This window comes from Brachycentrus maculatus, unplaced genomic scaffold (assembly GCF_059751285.1).
Source record: "Brachycentrus maculatus isolate JH-2025_06_01 unplaced genomic scaffold, ASM5975128v1 h1tg000068l, whole genome shotgun sequence".
In the NCBI taxonomy this organism is placed as follows: Eukaryota; Metazoa; Arthropoda; class Insecta; order Trichoptera; family Brachycentridae; genus Brachycentrus; species Brachycentrus maculatus.
In genome coordinates, this window is record NW_028280822.1 from 1,910,001 (window position 1) to 1,930,934 (window position 20,934).

Here is a 20,934-nt window from a genome sequence, read left to right on the forward strand (position 1 = left end):
TTAGGAATTGCGTTATCTAGGGATGGAAAGATCGAAAAAGATACAGAAAGGAGAGTGAATGCTGAGAAAAAATGAATAGTTCACTATAATCAGTTATAGAAAATATAAGTATCGGCAAAAACTAAACTGGCAGTATACAGCGGAGTCCAGGTACCAACTCTGATGTATGGAAGTGAGTATGTAACTTGCAAAAGAAAGATGAAAGTATATTGAATCGGCGGGCATGTATGCGGAAATAACCAAGCGCCTACTTTCGTGTGAGTTAAAAGTAATATCTTTCATGATCTCTGTGAAGGAAAATGATATGATACATAAATCATGTTTTGATATGATTGACGTTGGACATAAGTTTTTTTGTCTGAATTATGCTCAATTTGTAATTTAGAAATGTTTCTTTGTCCACAGATTAAAGAAGCATCATGGAGATGATAGATGGGCGTCCCAAGCAGTATGGCATCACGCTGCGCCAACTTCGGGAGCTCATGGAGCACCGCGGTGCGGAGGGACTGGCCAAGATCCGCTCATACGGTACAGTCCACGACATCTGTCTTAAGCTCTACACGTCCGCTACTCTTGGCCTTTCCGGCTCCCAAGAGGATTTTGAACACAGGAGGGAAACTTTTGGATCTAATTCCATTCCCCCTAAACCCCCTAAAACGTTTTTTAGTCTGGTTTGGGAAGCTCTACAGGATGTTACGCTTATTATTCTGGAAATCGCGTCACTGATTTCTCTCGGCCTAGCATTTTATCAACCGGTGAATGAAAATTCACCTCCCGAAGGAGATGAAGGGTATCATGGGTGGATAGAAGGCGCAGCCATTCTCGTATCAGTAGTAGTGGTAGTCATAGTTACCGCTTGTAATGACTACACTAAAGAACGCCAGTTCAGAGGCTTGCAAACTAGAATTGAAGGAGAACACAAGTTCGCAGTCATCAGGCATGGAGAGCTTTATCAAATTCCTATCACAGAAATACTTGTCGGTGATATCTGTCAAGTTAAGTACGGAGATTTATTACCAGCGGACGGAATATTGATTCAAAGCAACGACCTGAAAGTGGATGAATCATCGCTCACCGGTGAATCAGATCATGTAAAGAAAGGAGAAAATAGTGATCCGATGATGCTCTCCGGCACTCATATCATGGAAGGTAGTGGGAAAATGTTGGTCACTGCTGTAGGTATCAACTCTCAGTCAGGTATCATATTCACTTTGTTGGGGGCTACAATGACAGAAGAAGACTTGGAAAAAAGAGAGAAGAAGAATAAAAAAAATAAGAAATATAAGAAGAAGAATAAGAAAGACAATAAGAAAAGATATAAAAAAAGGTCTTCGATGGATGAGGGAGCTGGTTCAAGTCAAATGTCCGTTGCCAGAACTAGTCGAAGGATATCTAAAGAACTCGCTGATGCTAAGAAGGAAAAATCAGTGCTTCAAGCTAAACTGACGAGACTTGCTATTCAAATTGGATACGCTGGATCAACTATTGCCGTTCTCACCGTTATAATGCTTGGTATACAATTCTCAATTAAAACGTTCGTATTCGAACAAAAACAATGGAACAATTATTACATCAACTATTTCGTCCAACATTTCATTATTGGTGTTACTGTACTAGTCGTGGCAGTTCCCGAAGGTTTGCCGCTTGCGGTAACATTGTCCCTTGCTTATTCGGTCAAGAAAATGATGTTGGATAATAACTTGGTTCGTCACTTGGACGCATGTGAGACGATGGGAAATGCAACATGTATTTGTTCAGACAAAACGGGAACTTTGACAACCAACAGAATGACAGTCGTCGAGTCATTCATTTGCGAAAAACTTAGAAAAATTCAGCCGCTGTTCGCCGAATTGCCGACATATGTCGGGAACCTAATAGTTGAAGGCATTTGCATCAACTCTGCCTACACTTCTAAAATTACGACTTCGGGGGATCCAAATGCTTTACCTACGCAACTAGGGAACAAAACGGAGTGCGCTTTACTTGGATTTGTTAAAGCTATGGGTAGGAATTATCAAGCCATAAGAGATAGCTTTCCCGAAGAAAGTTTCACAAGGGTGTATACCTTTAATTCAGTGAGGAAATCTATGAGCACCGTTGTTCCTCGTAAGGAAGGAGGATTTCGACTATACTGCAAAGGAGCTTCGGAAATTGTTCTGAAGAAGTGCGCTTTTATATATGGACAAAATGGAAAACTGGAAACTCTTACACCCGATATGCAAGAACGACTCTTGAATGAAGTTATCGATCCAATGGCTAACGACGGTTTACGTACAATTTGTATTGCGTATCGTGACTTTGTACCTCATCGAGCTGATATCAACCAAGTTCACATCGATTCTGAACCAAATTGGGAAGACGAAGAAAATGCAGTTCAAAATTTGACGTGCCTGTGTATTGTTGGAATTGAGGATCCAGTCCGACCAGAAGTTCCTGATGCTATTGCCAAATGCCAAAGTGCTGGAATAACTGTACGAATGGTTACAGGTGACAATGTAAATACAGCCCAATCAGTAGCTGTCAAGTGTGGAATTATAAAACCAGCCGATGATAGCTTGGTAATGGATGGAAAAGAATTCAACAAACGTATCAGAGATACTCAAGGTAATGTGCAACAGCATTTGTTGGATAAAATTTGGCCGAAGCTACGTGTACTGGCCAGGTCCACTCCTTCGGACAAATATACCCTAGTAAAGGGAATTATTGACAGTAAACTGTCTCCCAATCGCGAAGTCGTTGCAGTTACAGGAGATGGAACAAACGATGGACCCGCACTGAAAATAGCTGATGTTGGTTTTGCAATGGGAATTGCTGGTACTGATGTAGCAAAAGAAGCATCAGACATTATTTTGACCGATGATAACTTCAGCAGCATTGTGAAAGCTGTTATGTGGGGTCGAAATGTATACGATAGTATCTCTAAATTCCTTCAATTTCAACTAACGGTCAACGTTGTCGCGGTTGTTGTCACCTTTGTTGGGGCGTGTGCTGTACAAGATTGTCCTCTGAAAGCCGTACAAATGCTATGGGTGAACCTGATCATGGATACGTTGGCCTCGCTGGCACTGGCTACAGAAATGCCGACTGAGGATTTACTTTCGCGTAAACCATATGGCCGAACTAAGGCCTTAATTTCACACATGATGATGAAGAATATTGTCGGCCAAGCAACATATCAACTCACTGTTATTTTCACTCTGCTGTTCCACGGGGATGAATTTTTCGATATTGAGTCTGGCCGTGGTGCTGAATTTGGAGCCGCTCCAACTCAACATTTCACGATAATTTTCAATACGTTTGTGATGATGACACTGTTCAATGAATTGAACGCCCGAAAGATACACGGCCAGAGGAACATATTCCAGGGACTCACGACCAATCCGATATTTTATTCTATCTGGTTGCTGACGTACGTTGCTCAAGTTCTGATTGTACAATACGGCCGACTCGCTTTTGCCACAAAGGCTTTGACACTGGAACAGTGGATGTGGTGTATATTTTTTGGACTAGGAACATTGGTCTGGGGCCAAATCTTAATTTGCATTCCTACTCACAAAATACCCGAGAACTTCTTTTGGGGACAGCAATCGACCGATGATGACGAAGGCAACGGTGATGACAGTTACAGCATGGAGCCTGAGAGCACGCCCGCAGGGCGAATCCTGTGGATCAGGGGGTTAACTCGTCTGCAGACGCAACTTCGCGTAATTCGAGCTTTCAAGTCGTCTCTGGATGACCGTTCCGTACACAGTGTGAATAGTCTGCGCAGCTCTCGCAGCCACTCGGGCCCGAACCCAGAGGACGAGGCAGGCCCCCAGCGCATCCGCACCAGGGCCGACGTGAACTCTCCCGGACAGCACCCGGGCACCTCGCGCCAGCTCCAAGCTAGCCCTCAAGGCAGTTCATTCAATGTGCAGCCTATGCACGAGACCCGGATCTAAATTTTACCTTGCAATGCGGTTTACAAATGCTCGTATTCATTCGAGACAAAATACTACCATACGATTTCTTTTTATAGTATTTTGTCTCTAAGGAAGCTGAAAATGATAATAATTAACATCTCGTTCAATGACCGCATAAATAAAATCAGCTAAAAAAATTAATGAATTCACGAATACGAGTATAATTGAATTCTGAAGAATGACTAAATGTACCAATATATTTACAAATGTTTGTTCTTTTTTCGCCAAACTTAATATTTTTGGACAACGTGAATCTATAACTGTATACCAGACAAACTCTTCTCAATTACGTCGACCATTATCAAAATACACATATTCATAGAAAATACTCTTACATTATATTGCATCGGAATTATCCTTGATATCCGATTAGGTAAGATTTTAGAAACTTTGACCTAATTACAATATATAAAAGAAGGCATAGCCATTACGTGTGTAGATACTTAGGTACCGTTTAAAATGTATGTTGTGCATAAATGTGTTGTACTGAATGTTGTGCGTAACTACCTATGTCCTTTTTTTATTTTATTGCGTTCTCACAACCTTAAAGGTATGCGATTCTTGGGCCAAATAATTGGGTATAATATTTGTGGAACGTTCGATCGGGTCGATGGTATACAATCAGTATTAACGAGGCTGAGTATATGGTCCATTTTATTTAAAACGTTTTATATCCAATGTTGGAACTTTACGGTGAATGTATTTTTGTATGTCTTTTAACCACACCAGTCTGTCCCTAAATGTGATAATTTCTTTAAATCTATTTATATCCTTAGGCTCGTTCCTCTTCGCGACAGAGAGACTTCTTTTATCTCTCGGACCACTTATTGTACTTAAATCTACAAGTTATTTTCTTAAGGATACATTATCCCTATTTACTCTTCTTAACATTCATTAGGATTTATTTTGTAAACTATTGTACCTATATATTTTTATACTATACACCTATTATTAGTAGAATCAGTGGTGGGGAGTGAATTTAGGCGCGACTCAAACCTGGATTCCGGTTACGGGAGATTGCTCGGGAGACGGGACACGCGGGCAGGTGCGCACAGGGTCCCGCGTGTGGCAGTACTCACCACTGGCACTGCCCGTGATATTAATTGTTTATTTTGAAGTGAACTGTTTATCACCCCCCCTCCCCCTTTCTATTCCTAGACTGTGTATCGTGTTAGTAGTTGTGTATCTGTACGTGTGGATATGCGCTCGCAACCCGTAGTGTGGGTGCGATGACGCGCGAGGCGAGAAGCTACGCAGACGCTGGCGGCGCACTCCGGTACATCATGTAATTACTCGTACGAGTAGACATCGTGATCGCCGGTATTGGAACTCCGCGATCAGACTGGGATTTAGGGGCATCGCGCGAGCTGGGAATAGTAAACTTGTAACCTTAAGAATTCATTATTACGACACTCGTGTCTAGAAGTTATCGCACGTGTGCATTAGGTGTTTAGTATGTACCGCAGAAGGTTACCAGTGGGAGATAATTATTATAAAACATATAATCTAGAGTATAATCTCTTAGTTTAGTGCGCATAAGCGCTAGATTGTCGCTCATTAGGAAACGCGCAATTGACGAGTTGGTATTGGTAAATGAGAGAAACTCTTCGGTATCTAACCGAGCCAAATTCGTAGGTGTAGGTGTAGCGTCTTATGGCAAGGCCCGGAACAGAAGGTTGTTTGAAAAGTGACTTGAAACGTAATTTGTGGACTGCGGGAATGTACCGAAATATGTGCTGTTGAATGTTGAATTGACGTGGAGGGGTGGCGAGATTGCGTTTAGATACTGCTAAACTGATTGTTAATGTTTCTGGCGGAGATAATTTCTACGAGGGTGGGTTCGAGTTTGGGAAGTTGTGGGTCAAGCTAACTACCTAGGTAGCTAACTCTGACGTGAAAGGGATGATTCAGCTAATCAACGTAGATGTTGATGTATTTTGCCAACATAATATTTAGAATATAGTCCACTCATTCTAGTATTTAATCGAAAACATTTTAAAATTTGCACATCTTTCAGAAGTATTATAGCCTAAGATATACGTTCCGACACCGGTTCCATGTTAATGGTTAATCGTTTTCAGTCGGAACGTATCCCTCTACTTTATCGATTAATATCGAATTATAATCATTATAAATATTCCACAAGTAACGCCATTGCGTTTTCTTCTGACAACCGAGATGTACATCTTTCAGAAGTATTATAGAATAAGATATACGTTCCGACACCGGTTCCATGTTAATGGTTAATCGTTTTTAGTCGGAACGTATCCCTCTATTTTATCGATTAATATCGAATTATAATCATTATAAATATTCCACAAGTAACGCCATTGCGTTTTCTTCTGACAACCGAGATGTACATCTTTCAGAAGTATTATAGAATAAGATATACGTTCCGACACCGGTTCCATGTTAATGGTTAATCGTTTTCAGTCGGAACGTATCCCTCTATTTTATCGATTAATATCGAATTATAATCATTATAAATATTCCACAAGTAACGCCATTGCGTTTTCTTTTGACAACCGAGATGTACATCTTTCAGAAGTATTATAGCATAAGATATACGTTCCGACGCCGGTTCCATGTTAATGGTTAATCGTTTTCAGTCGGAACGTATCCCTCTATTTTATCGATTAATATCGAATTATAATCATTATAAATATTCCACAAGCAACGCCATTGCGTTTTCTTCTGACAACCGAGATGTACATCTTTCAGAAGTATTATAGAATAAGAAATACGTTCCGACACCGGTTCCATGCTAATGGTTAATCGTTTTCAGTCGGAACGTATCCCTCTATTTTATCGATTAATATCGAATTATAATCATTATAAATGTTGCATAAGGTACACCATTGCGTTTTTTCTGACCACCGAGATGTCGGCGCTCAGTCGTTTATATTAAATTTAAATATCTAGATGTTTAGATTCATGAGTGTTAAAAAAACATGTATTGATTTGACATATTTGCTTGAATAAAATATCCCATATAATCTGCATCCAATATACGTGTTTTAATTATCACATGATTTTTAACCTTAAATGTTCAGGAATCCTCATCCGAGTAATGATCCCGAGTTGCAAACCTCGCGAGGGGATGAGAGTTTTCTTCTCGAGAACTCACTTCTCTCTGTGTGCCGGGAGCTCTCCCGCTCCGTGCTATTTTTAAATTGAGTTATCCTCACAATGTGTCAACAACCAAACTGTATATGTTTGCATACTACCCCTCACAGCCTATCTCTAACAAGGGTTGCTTCTTTAATATCATTTACTCGATATGAACATTGCTGAATTTAAAACTGCCCTCCTGAATCCCTTAATCCAAAACAGAATATAACAGCGAACAAAATGAAATGTTTGATATTGAAATTTTATCTTCTAACAGAAAAAAAACGTGACGATTATTTTTAACAGGGAAGAAATTTGGATAAAAATACCTAAAACTTTTCTTCGCATTTTCTTCAAATATATATTTGCGTACATGAATATAGTCACATTTCTGTTCAGAAAATAAAGTTTTCTTACTTGCTGGCGATGCGATCTCATTTTTTTGTTGCATAAAACAATAAACAATTATTATGTTTTCAATGATCTCTGGATATTGAATTTACTTGTGCAGTTATCGTCGAGGAAACATTTAAGGCCAGGAACCCAAAATATAAAAATTGTTTATGCGAGATAATGAATTATGCAATAATACTTGTTTAGCGACCGGAAATAAAAAAAAACTTCATTTTTATTTATTTAAATAGACATTGCAAAAAAACGAATTTTCATGTGAGCGTACTGTACAACTAATTCCGCAGAACCATTGGTACTCATACACATATACACACACATGTATATATATATATATATATATATATATATATATATATATATATATATATATATATATATATATATATATATGTATATATATATATATATATATATATATATATATATATATATATATATATATATATATATATATGTATATATATATAAACAATAATTATATTTAGAGAGGTTTGGTGAAATTTTATTCTTATTTATTTGCACCAAACGAAATTAACGGTGATGAATTTAAAAATGAACTGAAACATTTCACAAACAGATTTTAATATCACGTCAAAAAATACAAATGAATGAACAAATGTATCAAAACAACCACGTTCACATTTAAAGTTAAAATATACTTTTTTATAATTGATTCTACTCCTTTTTTACAAAAAAGACATTTTACATAAAAATTTAAAGAAAGTCTTTCATTGTAGCCATAATAATTAGATTTATTCTGTCAAATGAGCTTAGCATTTTATGAAACTTTTCATTGCCGTCGATTCAATAAAATTTAAAGCAATAAATTATATATGCATCTCCTGAAAGTTGCCAAATATATTTGTCAGTAATATATTTTTCTAATGCTGATACGTAAGTATGACGATGATGGCTGATATCTCCAACTGAAGAAAACCAAGGATATGGAAACTGAAGGCATTTCAACTTTTCGTTGATATTGGTAAGAAAAATTCATTGCCACAATAGTAAATGAAACTAAAAAAACCATGATGAATTGACATTAGTTATCACCAAAGCGAATTCACATTAGTTATATTTGTCATATTGCGAGCTTGATATAAAATCGCTTCTTTATAAGAGAGTAAGTTTTTTTAAACTTTTATTTTTGAATAATGCAAAAAGCTTAGCTGAATAAAAAAAGCTGCACTAATTCCATACGAAAGGCGACGTGTTAATTTTGTAGTGTCGAAAACGTCAACGTTGTTTCTATTCGGTAAAAAGTAAACATAAATTGGTTTTATTTTCAATAACTTTAACTTAAAACACGGATCCACATGCAGTATCACCATGATAAAGTCATTAGATCATCGTAAAATCATCATAAAAGGCCAGTAGTAAAGTTGAACGTCGTTCAATCGATTACTTCCATATGGAATCCTTGGCTTACTTTACGAACATACATAACATATCGGTACAGACCATGGATAAAAGTCGTTTATGCTTATTTAAGATATAACAATCTTCCATGAGGCAAATTTAAATTTATCACTTTGAATTCGTATTATTGACAGAAAAATTATCTTTTTCGGACATATATAATACATGTAATATAATTTGTGTATAATTCTTTTTTTATACACCAATAATCTCGTCAAAATACTTTTCCCGGCGATAAAAACAGTGGTGATAATATATTTTGTATGGATATACAGATATATGTAGAAATAAGGCATTTTGGAATGACTATTTTTTTCAGATAATTATTTATGCGATTTCAGCAAAATTTGAAACGTAATTCAGGAAATTAAAAATAAAAAAAATAAAACCAAAATGTAAAAAAAACACTACTAAAATGTTCAGAAATTGGTAGAGAAATGGCGGATCTTGAACTGTGCTTAAATTTCATAAATAAATAACAGTTTTGAAATAGAGAAGGGATAAAGTCGGTAGTAAAAAACAATACACATATTGAGGTGTGGGGAGTTAAGAAAAAGAGAATTGTGAATTTTAAAAGTGCTCAATTTTGTAATACAGGGTGGCGCGTGGTCAGAACCTTTTTTGAAACTCTCGCCACAAAACGACAGTTACTCCTATAGCACGCTTGAAGGCTTAGGATCTTATTTTTTTAGGTTAGTTTAGTGTCAATCATGCCACGGACGAACGAGAAGCGCGCGTTTGCCGAGGAGGCCTACTTTTCCTTTGGCCGTTCCGTCATCGCAACTCAGCGTGCATTCAGAAATCAATTCAATATCGCGCCTGCAGGTCGTGTGCCTAATCGTAAATTGATTTTTACATCAGGTATTATACATGACGATGTAGGTGGACACGTTCAGGGATACTGGTTATGTGAAGAAGAAACATAATGGACCTTCCAGAACAATCAGAATGCCTGAAAGCGTCGACAGTCAAAAACGTCGCCGTCATATCCATTTCTTCGAGTTTTTTATACCCAAACTCGAAGAAAGAGATATAGGGGATGTGGAGTTCCAACTAGATGACACAACGGCTTACACGACACGAACTTTAATTTTTTTTCGGGAATACCTTCCCGAACGGCTCATTTCTCTTAGGGGCGATCTTCAGTAGTCAGCGCGATCCCCAGATTTAGCTTTTTGTGACTATTTTCTGCACGGCTACCTTAAGACATTGAATTACACCAATCGTCTTAAGACTTTTAATTAGCTGAAGGACAATATTCTTGCTGCTAATGACGACATAGGCAGAGATATGCTGGAAAATATTGGCAGAAATGTCAAAATTCGCCATTCAAAGCAGCCTAAAAAAGTATAAAACTTTAAATGTGCTCCTGTAAATAGAAAAAAAATTGAATTTATACAGACAATACTTTAAGTGTTATGATTTTTTAAAATAAAAAAGTGACCATGCCTCACCCTGTATATAACAGAACCTATATTGAGATGTCCTGAAATCGCTAATGAAGCATAGCATGTATCTGAAAATCTGCTGATATTTTTAATTAATAGCAGATTGTAACTTTAGAAGGTCTAGAATTGTCGGTGAAAACTAATGTGTCCGTTGAAATTGGTAAAAAAGAGTGTATGGTTCTTGAACTTTGCAGAAATCGGACAAAACTCTTATTGTCCAATTTCCACCTCTGCGTGTAAATTTTGCCTGTGGTGAAGTTGTTGGTCAATACACAATTTGAGAATGAAAATCATCGACGAAACCAGTATTTACATTGCAATACTTAAATTAAATTGTTTAAACAAAAGTACTTCTAAAGAATAATTGGGAGATTTTTATTTATTGATTCGGTTATATGTATCATCATATCATCAATCCATTTTAAAATTTTACATTAACTTAATAAACATCTCTTTCAGACACTTTGTGGTAATATTTATCCATTTTCAATTTATATTTTACTTGGTAAATAGCACAATTTCGTAAAATCTATTGTGACACGAGTTTCAATATACTTATTATCTTTTCACGGTATGATAACATCAGTATTATTTACGAAGTAAATGTAATTTTTTTAAATACATACATTTCAAATACCTATAATTTATTTATGTATGACGCTTATTTTGCTTCCTCGAAGATTTTTAAATAGTTACAAATTTCACAAGAATAGTGAATAATTGATACATATAAATTTTAAACAAAATGCACACACATATAAGCTTAAGATAAAAATGTATGATGATTAATTATTGGGATAGTTTAAGTGCTTATCAGGAAGATCAACAAAGAAAACAAGATGTTGATGTGTTATTTATATTTTAATTCTGATTTTTATAATATTTTCTTAAGCTGTAAATTAATAAATTTTATTTTTATATAATTTAACTTATAATATAAGACAAAAGTCAGAAATATAATCATGATTTGACGCACATCTTTTTGTTCAAAATTAATTTGTAATTTTGCCCACATGTTTATGTATTTTTATGGAAAATTAAAAAAAAGGGGATCACAGTAAAAAAAATCAAATCGTTATAGTTTGGTTTTAAAATACTATACAGGATTTCCAACACAAACATTTTTCATAGATTCAATTACTTCATAGTTTATTTTCATTTTTAGCACACTAATATTAAAAAAAAATATTTTTACATTTCTTAAATACATATATAATTTCGTAGATTTTATAACCATATTTTTTAATTTTCAAAAATGTACAATTCAACATTGCAAAAAAAGATATTTACTGGTTTTTATAATTATTGTTAACTTAATGTTTGTTATCATATCATTAATCATAATAAATATTAAATAAAATGCAAGGTTATTCACATTTAAATAAGTTATTTATCTTTCTGTTAATTTGTGGATTTTATTATCTGTTGTCTAATAATAAAATGACTTATTTGGAAAGTATATAAATTACGATACTAAAAGTTCTCTGTACATCGCAAGAGCTTTATTTATTCAAAGGTTAAGAAATTCACTTATACTCAATTCCCTAGTTCGTTAAATAACAATGGATTTGTTTATTCAAACACTTTGGCATCTGTAATAATAATTCATTTCTTTCAAATTATGTAAATTCTCATTGTAACTTTGATGTCCACTTTTTGATATGTATACCTTTAACTTGAATTCAATGGTTAATTTAACTTAGGTACGTTTATGAATTTAATATCTTGTCATGAACGAATGAAGGGGTAGACTTATTGTATTCTATGTAGGTTTGACTGAACTTAAAACGTTATATTATGTACATATTTTTAATTTAGTACCATTACGATCCTGTCAAATATAAATATTAAAGATCCGTATGATTATTGTAAATTTTCTTAATAAATGATACTCTTAATATAACATTGTTTAATTGTAGTATTTATTTATGATTTGCAATAAAGAAAAACAGTTGAATATTTAACAAATTATATTTCATTTTATTGTTTTACCCTTATTCTTTTATTGATTTTTAATATGGAGTAAAAAGTATTTTAAAATAAGTTAAAGAGAAAGGTAAACGCTACATAAAAAGACTTTTATCCTTGTTAAAAGAAAAATAAAAAATCAAACAAAAAAACTTGGGAGTATGATAGGTTCAAGTTGCTGTTTGAAACGAATGCAGGCAAAGTTTAAATTGATATGATGTTTGCCAATGTTCAGCTTGAAGAGGCATAAAAACATGAAGAAGAATAAAATAATAAATAAAAGAAAATACGGAGAAGGCAAGTTCTTGTTGGTAGTTCAAATAGTCTCTCAAGTTCATTGAGATATCGGACAAAGAAAAGTTTGTTTCTCTCTCTCCAGTAAACAAAAGCTTGCCACTTAATTTTCTTTACACCCAGGTAAAATTTAAATTAATTGTTTTTTTTCTTCTTAAACACCATTTTTAGATTGAAAAATATATTGTTTTGAAAATAAAAAAGTTATTGAAAGGTAAGGAGTTAAAAAAGTATAGAAATATTTTTTCAACATACATATGTATATTTTAAACAAACAATAAAAAATCTAATATATATAAATATATATATATATATATATATATATATATATATATATATAAATATATGTATATTTATATATATATATATATATATATATATATATATATATATATATATATATATATATATATATATATATATATATATATATATATATATATATATATATATATATATATATATATATATATATATATATATATATATATATATATATATATATATATATATATATATATATATATATATATATATATATATATATATATATATAATATATATATATATATATATATATATATATATATATATATATATACATATAAATATATATAGATTTATATATATATATACAATATATATACATATATATATATATATATATATATGTATATGTATATATATATATATATATATATATATATATATATATATATATATATATATATATATATATATATATATATATATATATATATATATATATAATTTTTTTAAATACATATATATATGAATAATAATGTTGCGGAATCGAGACATACAGTATGATGTTGTAATATGCAAATTTATATCAGGGCTAGATAAAGTTTTATCGTTGTGATATATTTTCATCAAGCAGCGACAATTTTATCATTTGGATGTTTTATCATTACCCGAGCTATAAAATTTATATAGCTTTCTCAAGCTGAAATTCTTCCTCAATTTCATTGCATAGAAGTGACATTTTCGTTATGAGATAACGACTTTTCAACAATTTGCATTATACTTTGTATATTCTTTGTATTCAAATGTGTTATCGGTGGAGACCCTCCAATACTGAATACTCAGTAATATAGAAAATATTTTATTAACACAATGAAAAATTTAAAAAAGCTATGTTTAAAGTATTTCAAAACTCAAATATACGGTCATTTAAATTTTATTTTCTTTTCATTTATATAAAATATATAAAAGTCGATGATACTAATGTCACCTCTTATACCAATCTGATCTTTTTGACATAAATGTACAATTCGCAATTCAAATACGCGTTTGAAATCATCATACTTAGATATATCGTATTGACATATTCATTTCAAGCTGGTAGGCTGGCTTTAAGGAGATTGGAGAAAGAACAAAGAGAAAAACTCTCACCCGCCTTTCCATAATAACACTGGCCAACAATTTACAACATTTATTTTGTGACTTGCATGAAAATACCTGATCTTTATGCACTTTAACACAATGACATTTCGGATTTAGTTTTTGGTAAGGGAATGTAATTAATTATGAGTATTTTAATGTTTTAGAATGTAATAAACCCTGATGATGACAAGGTTCTCGTCAAAAGCGGTAGGCTAAAGTGTACTAATAATGAAAAAGTGGTTAAAACAAAGTTGTTTAATTTTAGAAAGTAGTTTAGAGATGAAAAAATACTTTCCGTTGATAAAATCCAGGTTCCCATACACCCAACATGACCGTGAGAACTTATAAAAAATTCACTGGACTTGCATACACAATGACAGGTGTATGACTACCAAGTTTTTTTTATCTTCTATTATTGACCTATTAGATAGCTTGCCGCAAAAAATGACGAGCAAGATAATTTGGAGATTGTATATCCGTATTAACAATGCTAGTCTGGGTTGGCATACGAAATATTTCCATGATTATACTGTACATTCTCCACTTATTGCGATTAAATTATGAACATTAATAAAAGCTTATATTAAAAAAAAGCTAATAAAAATATCTTACTTGAAGTGCCCTTAGGATTTTATTAATAAAGAGTAGATAGCAAATTCCTGGAATGTGAAAAAATACAACAGTTTTCTAGTCATAAATAACTGTGCCTTTGGAAAGGCCTTTGTTGGAGTTTTTTTTTAAATCAAATATTGTTTATTTTCTTTTTCATTATTATCGAAATCTGGCAATTAATTTTAAGATTTATTTATCTTATTATACTGAGAATATTTAATAAAGAAAATAATGTGAACATAATTTTATTTTTTTCATCCAATATTCCCGAAATAACATTTCAGTAACAGTCCGAAATGTAGCTAAAATAATATTTTCTGGTTTGTTAAACTTTAAAATGAATACTACAATATTCAACAAAAAATTTATATGACAATTTTTATATTACTTATTTTCCGTTCTTTATAATTAGCTTGCTGTTAATATTCATCGACCAGTTTTCAAAAAAAGTTAAAAATAAAAATAACAGTTACATTTGTACATTATGTGTTAATTTTTCACATCCTTTGATAAATAAATGAAAAAAAACTACAGTTTTTTTTTAAAATCCGGTTATATGAGTGAAAATGAATTTTAATTTACCAAAAATGAAATAAATAAATTTTTCAAGCCTTATAAAAGAAAAGTTTCGTTAAAGTTTCATTAGCAGTTACTTTGTGGTAGTTATCTTATTTTTTTTTGAAAGTTTTACTTAGTAAATGCCACTTTTTCTTAAATATCTATTGTGACATACGTTTCGATGCATTTTTCAAATACCGTATGGTGTTTGAAAATGACGCGGAGTGCATCAGAACACGTGTCACAGTAGATTTTAATAATTAATAGTATTTACTGAGTGAAACTTAAATAAAGAAGAAATAAAGTTATCTACACTACAAAGTTAACGCGTTAATGTTTTATTCTACATTTACAGCCCGGTTTTAGTCTCCTATATTACGGACTAAGCCGATTATTGCCCCCATTTGACATTATCAATAGTTTGACATTATGACGAAAACATGTAGGGTTTTCCATTAAGAGAGATACAATAGAAAAGCAAATTAATTATTCGGTAAGACAATTTCTTATTTATTATGAAATGTTACATTATTAGAACTTAAGTGAGAAAAATAGCATCGTTCATGTGAGCACCACGACTTCTCTTGACATACCAAATTCCATCGACCCAATTTTTCATATAAATTTGACTGTATTTCAGCAAAGCTAAACTGGCAGTGCACAACGGAGTCCTGGTTCCAACTCTAATGTATGGAAGTGAAACATGGAGTCGGCAAAAGAAGGATGAAAGTAGACTGAATTCAGTCGAAATGCGATATCTCAGTAGAATGTGCGACAAAACGATGTATGATAGATGTGCGAATAGTGAAATAGGGAAGGAATGCAAAGCTGAGATAAGCATTATCGATAAAATTAAGAAAGGTGTGTTGAGATGGTTTGGACATGTGGAACGAATGAGTGGTGTGGCGCTCTATTCTCTCTGCCTACCCCTGCGGGGAAGCGGCGTGATGATTAGTTAGTTAGTTAGTATTTCAGCAATACCAGGTTTAATATTGCCCTTCAAATGCTCGATTGTTCTTGGGTTATAAGCAAAGCTTTGTGATTTAATTTAACCATGTCAAAGGTCCGGGCGGACAATTGACTAAACCATTCGATAGTGAGTAGATGAATAATAATGTCATCTATGAATTCTTCTTAAATTTCTCACAGTATTTGCAAATGAGAACTGATTTTGAATGATGAACAAATGATGAACCCATTGTCATATTATCTTAAAGAACGCAAATTTCATAGATGTCGATTCGTAAAAATTAACAAAATCTTAACGAGGAATAAATATAAAAATGACCTATTCAAGAAAGTCAATGCACTTTACTTTACAGTTTACTTTAGTAAAAATAATATTTGGTACTGTTATCTATATTTTATGGTAGGAACTGTCAAAACGTTTAAAGTTTATACTAAATTAGTTAAGCATCAATTGTTTTGAAAACATCTTGGTCACATGTTTATTTTTCAATATATTTATTTGGTATGATAATAATAAAGAAGAATGCTAGCCCAAGGCTTGGCTCCAATTTTAGAATCTCGTTATTTTACAATCAATTGTTTTTTTGGTAAATAACCTTTATGACATTATAATTTTGGAAGTAAACAAAGTTTTTTTTCAGTTTGGTAAGACAAAAAAGAATATGGTTAGATTCTTTGAATAATTTTAGTTCAGATAAATGAAAACACTGTCCCTTCTTAAAAATAATATTTTTTTGGTTCGAGGATCTTTACTGAAGAAAAAAAATATTGCGATTCGAAAAGAGAGATAAATGTGATAGTAAACCATTTTATTTGACTCGTTTTTTAATTCATAACTTTATACTCTTTCTCCCTCGGCCCATTTATTGGATTTCTATTAAATCAGTTAATTGCCTTTATTGGTATTCCGATAAAAAGAAACAAACAAAAAATGAAGGAAAAAATACTATGGTCAAAGTCATCAAATATTATTTTAAAAAGCTTAATCAATTACTTCGAACTTTCCTCCATTAAAAAAAGCGGAACATTGTGAAACGAATATAATTCGTTACGTAAGACAATATTTTTGGTTTTAAAAATCAATATATGTTGCAGGAGTTGTTCAACCTTTTTACTTTCTAAGTCCACAGTTGTTTAAAAAAATACACAAAACGTATTAATATTAGGGCTTGCCGCATGCCTCAAGTTCAAAAATAAATTGGAAAATAAATTAACAACACAAATGAGTGCAAAATGATAACTAATAAGCAAAAAAAAATAGTATAGGCACTATGGTCATCATATTAATTCCTTTAAAGTTTACAAGTACAAACGGTAATATGAAATTGATGAAATATTTGAAATTATATTTATGACTCGTATTTGCTCTAATTCAACGTGATTATCGAGTTATTCGATACTTTTATTTCTGATACAATACTTCATTCGTAGAAAAAGTTGTTCACAAATGAAGGTACTTTTAAATGGTGTTAAATGATTACGAAACGAGTTTTTTTGAGGATGACTTCAAGTATAAAGTACTGAATTTTCTAATATAAATTGATGAATTTATTACCATTACAGAAGTCAATTTTTAATTATAATTGGAGAGTAATTTTATAAATATTCACACCGCTCTGCATATTCCTAAGGAGAAAAAGCATGATTATTGGTAAGTTTATTGAATGTGTTTTGTCGTCAATTTTATCATCAATAATAGGTTATGTTGTTTGAAATAAAACATTTGTGTACAAAAATTAACATTTAAAAAATATCTAACAGTAACATACTTGTCAAAATTCAGTTAACCGCTATCGGGTTTATCACATAAATAGTAATCATCGCTAAAGATTAGTAGTGCTTATGGGTTATTTAAAAGTTATTATTTTTTTCAGGTTATATTTTCAACCATACCATTTTCGAAAAGTAGGGTATCCAATCCTGGATAGACGAATGGTATAACGCTTGGTTAAATTAGGTTTTTCAATTTAATACTTTTAATCCGGGTATAATATTATTTATTAGGAGCCAGAATGGAAGGATCGGATGACAAAATTCACACAATCGGTTGGGAGTGTAATAAAGAGGGTGCGTCCCACAAGTTTAGAATTCCCGAATTGTACGATGTTGGTATCCAAGATACCGCCTACGGGATAAATAATTAAAATGATATAAACTTTTCACTATCGCTCTGAATGAAGTCTTCTCCCCTGAGATAAAATTTTGCAAACGAAAAATATTAAATCGTGTTATTCGACTTCTCATCAAATATTTTCTCAAAATATGAGTATTTTAAAGTTATAAATTCTGTCGAACATCTTATAAAAAAATACTTGTATCATGATTTTCGTGTGAGATATTCTTAGTATTTTTTTGCTTATATTCCCGAGTATGAAGCTTTGTACTCTTTCACGATTCAATGCACGCAAATGGATAACTGTTGCTTTTACGGCCACCCGATTGGGATAGTATTCGTTCGATTTTCCTCTTAAATTGAGTTCGTATATTAAGATTTTTATATAAAATTTTCAAATATAGTGGGAGCTAAAAATATATTGCACGGCAACCAAATTTGAGCACTGATTAGCATAATGAGCTTGAAATTATCGAATCCGAAATCCGGAATATGTAACGAATTCCTTTAAAAAGATTAATTTATTACGTATTTTTAAAATTCAATCTCTCATGTCTAATATACGCACAGACACACATACAAATATATAATTGATATATTTAAAAAAATCGTATCTTGTGTTTTAATTACCATACATATATGAAATTATCCGCTTACAACAAAAACAAAAATAAAAACAATATTGAAATCCCGAACAAGGGTCTTGATGTCAAGGAGGGGTGAATTAAGTTATTTTTAAACAGAAATAAGCTGATAAAGCACTCGATGTATAAAAATTTATAAAATTTCACGACCTTTCAATGGCAGAACCCAGAAAAATGCTTCCAGACATTTACGTCAGAAAGCTTTTATTTTTTCTATGGAAATGCTAATTTTATACACCTTATTCAACATACATTAACGACACCTGGAAGAATCTAAGTATAATGAAAACGGGGGGGCTGATATCAAAGGAACGTTGTTCGTTTCGTGTTTCAAATATTGGTATAACGGGCAACAAGATATCCTTTATACTTCATGGGAGAATACACCATTCAAATGCAGCATTTAATTATGGTGAGGATTAAAGTCTTAATGAACATATCCACAAACAAAGGCATCTGAGTCGTGTATTACGCAAAGCTCTTTATCGATCGGTACAGATTTTCTAATAATGATAATCATCCCTTAGATTCGAGAAGCTCGAGTTGGGTTATACTTGTGTAAGGTGTATTTTTTTTATCTCATTTGATATCAACAATATTTCCAGTATGTCAAAATACTTGTTCACAAATCTGGATTATCTCCAATTTAAAAGTTATTTTTTAGACGAAGATGAACTTCATACTTCTATGTATATATTTTTTTATCTATGTTGTGATAACAAAAAAATAATATGTTATGTACAATTTGTAAAATAGTTTTGTGTATTACTTAACATAAACGCATGTTCTTTATTTTTTATATTCAATTGTAAAAGGACCTTGTGTCGTTTAAATAAATAAATATTTATTAAAAAATTCTCCATTTATTTTGTGCTAAAAATTAGTTAAAAATATTAATTTAAAAGCCAATATATAAGCCAAATTACGAATTAATTAATTTCTGCGTGAAATAAATGAAAAATTGATTAACATTTTTTTTTTATTTAAATACATGTTTATTGTAAGCCCAATATTAAAAATTAGAATCAAGTTGAGTTGGAATGGATTCGAACCTAAAAGTTCTGACTCAGAGTTCTAGGCACTAACCACGGAACCACAGCCTGACTCACGGGGCTTCACATGGCAGCGGTGGTATGCTTTTAAGCATTTTAACAATTTATAATAATATATGTTCTTGCGAAGAGTGTCACTAGTGTTAGGGTCGCCGCACCACATAATACGTCCCATTGTCTTCCTAAGCCTGTTTTCCATTGTTTCGGAGCAGGTTTTTGTTTTCTTTTACTCTACTTAAAACCTTTTTGTTTGTAATAAACTTATTGTCACGATATTATAAAGTACCACATGAATAATCTCATGAGAAACATTCTTTTCTCATAAATTTATTCGTCTCTATTAAAATATATATATAAAAAAATCTCTATTAAAATTTCAAATATTTATATCATTTAAATTTTTTTTCTTTTAAATAAAAAAATATTTAAAATGATTTATTTACCTAGCATTATTTTTAACCCATAATGAAAAGTTAATTTCTATATATTTATAAACTATTAATTTTTCTGCTATGGTATGTATTTTTTATAAAAAAAACTTATTCTGATAACAATTGTTCGACTGTGATAAAGTGAGAATTCCGGAAAAATAATTACATTCTGAACCTAAGTTACATACAATATATCACTATCATTAGATACCAATTAGTCTCCGTCGGGCATTTAGGTAGGTACTTTAGTAGATTGACAGCAGCGGCCCAAGAATTTTCAGAGAAGAAAGCTACTGATCTTACTCGTTAGTCTGCAGAACTTGCTTTTACTATATAAATAATAGCATTATGCCCGTTAATGTTCTTTCTTCTTGATAATTAAAGAAAAGCTTTCATAAAGATTGAGGCATACGAACGCCTGTACACAATGCCAGACGCAAAAGGCATAGCATATTTACCATTGTGTGCGCGTACATGGCGCTATGATACCCAGTTACGAAATAAAGCTGCTATCGACAAAGTAAAGATTCAC

At 32.1% G+C, this 20,934-nt stretch overlaps 1 pseudogene across 2 annotated transcripts in view; it reads left to right on the forward strand.

Annotated features, from left to right (window-relative positions):
• Positions 1-4,086, forward strand: part of LOC148311319 (plasma membrane calcium-transporting ATPase 2 pseudogene) — a 38,874-nt pseudogene extending 34,788 nt beyond the window's left edge. For both annotated transcript variants that reach the window (XR_015837286.1, XR_015837287.1), the window contains exon 2: positions 406-4,086. The product of XR_015837286.1 is annotated as a plasma membrane calcium-transporting ATPase 2 pseudogene, transcript variant X1 (transcript). The remainder of the gene's footprint in view (positions 1-405) is intronic.
• The last annotated feature ends 16,848 nt before the right edge of the window (positions 4,087-20,934 follow it).